We start from the raw sequence: 4,107 nt of genomic DNA on the forward strand, positions 1-4,107 counted from the left end.
TACCACTCATGAATAGTCAAACGCGGTTTATAATCTAGGCTCCTATAATCTACTACCTTGTACTGGTCTCTTTCTGACAAATATCCATATATAAAATTGGTATTAAGCGGAGTTATGTTATTTAAAGCAAATTTTTTAATAAGGAAGGATCCGTTGGTATTATAATTAGGGGTGTGCATCGGGCGGGTATGGGCGGGTTCGGGCCCAATTTCTCAAGGATAGATGAAACCGATTGGGATAAATCAAGGCCCAATTTCGACCGAATCTGGGTTCGGTTTAGGCGGGTTTCGGGTAAACGGTTATTACGGTTTACGGGTTGGGTTAGAATGGGTTGGGCTTCCACAAAAATTGGGCAAAAAAGGCCTTTTTACATATCCTTAATCAAGTTTTTTTTGTCCATTTAATCAACAAAAAAACATATTGAGCTGAAAAAAGAACTTATTTTTGCAGAATTAATTTTAATTGAGCTATTATAATCTGTAAACATATTTAAAGCTAAAATAGTTTTATTTTAACAAGAGTTTTAAATTCAATTAAATATCTTTTAATAGTGTAAAAGATAAAAATATAGAAAAATAAGAGTAAGTCAAATAAAAGGATAAATTTAAATATATCAACAAGCTGCTGCTTAATAACAGCATTCAAACTGCTAAAATCAGTTTTCTCTTGACTGCCATTTTCACTTTCATATTCATCCTGCTTGACGGTCTCATTCACACATTCAGTTTTTGCTAGCATATTGTTTTGTTAAGCTTGACTTGATCACCTTACCTTGATCACCAAATTCAGCTTAGTTGTACTACATAATACAGATATATATTATATATTTTACAGAACATTAAAAATATATTACAGCCCATTATAAATCAAAAATTGGTATTGACATTCTTCCATAATTGTTGCCACTGTCACCAGCCACTCCACCAGCCACCATTGAGTTGGGCTAGGATACAAAACAAACAAATAATGAGGGCCATTTACTTGTAATGTTTTTATAGCAAATTCATTATCAAAATTAGTGCCTTCTTAATTTAGAAGCAACATAATTTACCTTCATTTTGCATCATCTATCAACATCTACTCCAAAGGGTGCACAACATCAATCAAAGTTTAAGATATGATTCCTAAAAATAGTAAACACAATAAGAGAACAAGTTCCAAATGAGAATTGTTTAAAAAAAAAGTTCCAAATGAGAAACAAATAAAATAGAATGAATTAACAAGTTAAAAACTAGTATAATATAGCAATAGATTAGCAATTCCGACAATAGAATGAATTAAGAAGTTAAAAATTGTAAACATAATAACAGAATTGCATTTAAATGAGAAACAAAACTCATCTTAATCAATTGTCAAATAAAATAAAATAGAAGGAATTAACAAGTTAAAAACTAAGTTTTAGATTGTTAAACTTACATTATTGAACAACCAAAACTTTTAACCAGTGATGCAACTTCCACAAAACCTCAATTGTTCAATACCTCCTAAAACAAAAACAAAAGGAACATAAATTTAAAATTAAAAAAACAAAGTAAATTTTTTTTAAGTAATGAATAAGTTAATACAAAGTTCGAAAACAAACATGCTAAACTTCAATAACTGTCAAAACAAAACAAACTACAGAATTAAAATAAATAAATAAAAAACAGCTTAAAAAGAACAAAGTTAAAATAATATCATAAATGAATTAAAATAAATTGCTTACCAATTTTGGGTTGATTCATTGTCCATATAAATATCAATGTCATCCATAAGTGAGTATTAATTCCTTCAGCTTCTGTGTTTAAATTAAAGATAAATGAATTAATATTTTAGAGAAGTAAACCACAAAAAAAAAAACATAAATAAAAGTAAACCACAACAAAAACTAAACCCAGCATGAACATGAGTACAGAAAAACATAAACAAAACAGTAATGTTTTCAAGTGTTTCTTCAATCCTCTAATTCACAAAAGACCAATTGAGACATTAGGTAGCAGCAAAATACCAATATCAAAACAAAATGAAATTAGAATGGAAGTGATTAAACATTTCTTAGAGTTAACTTACAATTTCCTAACAAAGCTCCCTCAAATTAACAGTATAGGCAGTAATAGCAGCACTGAGTATAGGCAATAATGGCAGCAAAAGCAACAAGATATGGTGACTGAAAGTCTGAGAGTGAAATAAATTACACACATTAATCTTCAATAAAAAGAACAAATTAATCTTAAATCTTAAATAACTTAAAAGAACAAAAATAGAACAAAACTTGTATAAAAGAGAACAAATTAATCTTAAATAACAAAAGAATTAAAATACAAAGTTAAAATAGCTTACTATTTTCTGGTATTTTATTTTCCAGATCTGTGTCAATGTGGTCCATCGGTGAGACTGAGGGAGGTTTGAGTGACTTTGTTACTCCTTCATTGTTTAAAATAAAAAGTAAATTCATTAGTATTTCAACTAAGAGTTGTAAAAGAAACTAAAAACTTTAAAACCCTAATTTTTACAGAATCATATATGAATTTGAAATCAACAACTAAAAAAAGAGTGAGTGAGATGAACAATTGTAATTGAAACAACAGATTAACTAAAACTGAAAGAACAAAGAACAAAAAATTACTCCTTTGAAGATGAACAAAAAAACTCATAAACATACAACATGAGATGAACGGAAAAAAAAAACCATAAACATACAACAAAAGATGAACGGAAAAAAAAACCATAAACTTACAGTTGATGCGATGATGAAGGAGAGATAGGTAGAAGAGAGGCGACGATGAATGAAACTGAGTTACAAGGTGAGTGGTTTCTTTCAGAGAGAGAGAGAGAGCGCCGCTGGTGTGGATGTAATTAGGGTTGTTTGAGTGAATGGAATTAGTGTTTCTTTATATAGTAGGGTTTCATAATAGATAGTTTGTAGATTGGGCCTGAGTTTATGATGGGCTTGGTATTGGATAATGTACAGAACACCAATATGTCGGTCGGTTTCGGCTAACACGGATTGGAATTTACCAAAACCGGACTCGACCGAGAACACCCACAAAGACCCAATTTTTGTTGACCCGTGACCCGTTTAACCGACCCAACTCGCCTGTTTCGGTTTCCAGCTTTTCGGTCACTTCGGTTTCGGTCGGTCAGGTAAATTCTGCACAGCCCTAATTATAATGGTGAATCATAAGAGTTATGTTATTTAAAGCGAATTTTTTAATCACAAAGCCTTCACAAATTGTATTTGAGCATTGGATCCTTCACAAAGCAAAAATTATAGGGCATAAGCTGTTTGCATAAGTTCTAAAAAAAATTGTGTCAAACGAGCCCGAAGTACTCATTAATATTAGCGGGTTGTGATCTATTCACTGTGTAATATTTAATTTTTAAGTTTTTTAATGAATGCAATTTTTCTAAATGACCAAAAGATAAAATAAAGAGAGATGTTATTTGTTATCAAGGAAGTATATTCAATAGAAGAAAGGCAAGAATTAACACATGGTAATATTTTAAAAGACGATGTCACTTTTTTTTGTTAAGTAACCTAGTAGTGGCTAGAAGAATCATCTTAAAGGTGAATAAGTAGAGTGTCCCGAGTTCGAATCTGAACTCTGCAATATAGTGTGATGTTCCTACCAACTGAGCTAAGCTCACATGTTGATGTCACTTTAACTCTTTCTTTTGTAAAAATCATAGGGATGGTGGATGTAAAGAAGGGTGGAGATATTCTTGCAATTCTTCTCTTTAAATTTTCTTAAAGAGGAAGTTTTTCCCTGAAATAAAATAGGTCAAACGCTATAGATGCAAGTCAATATCGTGATGTTTCCCTTTTTATTTATCATAAATTCAATATCGTGATTTTGTGAGAAAAAAAAAATCAATATCGTGATGTTTAGTGATAACTTTTTCACAAGAATTTCCGTTCCAGCTGCTATCTATACCAAGAATTTGACTTTCTCAAGCTGCTATCTATACCATTCACCAAAGTTTTTTTGGCATTTATTTTCTATATAAAATTATAAATAAAATAGGTTATAAAATTGAACAAAATCTTAGTCGCCATTTATAAAGAATTTGAGTCTCAATAACATATCAAATAATTTTTTATTTTTTTTTTATGGATGATCTATATAA

At 30.2% G+C, this 4,107-nt stretch overlaps 1 long non-coding RNA gene across 1 annotated transcript; it reads right to left on the reverse strand.

The window, feature by feature from the left end:
- Window positions 1–582: 582 nt before the first annotated feature.
- Window positions 583–2,854, reverse strand: LOC123906791. The gene is made up of 7 exons (XR_006809026.1): window positions 2,717–2,854; window positions 2,320–2,403; window positions 2,050–2,154; window positions 1,706–1,777; window positions 1,417–1,484; window positions 1,052–1,124; window positions 583–943 (listed from the first exon to the last, which is right to left on the reverse strand). It is a non-coding gene; the product is annotated as an uncharacterized LOC123906791 (long non-coding RNA).
- Between the last annotated feature and the right edge of the window lie 1,253 nt (window positions 2,855–4,107).

Source organism: Trifolium pratense, linkage group LG2 (genome assembly GCF_020283565.1).
Source record: "Trifolium pratense cultivar HEN17-A07 linkage group LG2, ARS_RC_1.1, whole genome shotgun sequence".
NCBI classification, from domain to species: Eukaryota; Viridiplantae; Streptophyta; class Magnoliopsida; order Fabales; family Fabaceae; genus Trifolium; species Trifolium pratense.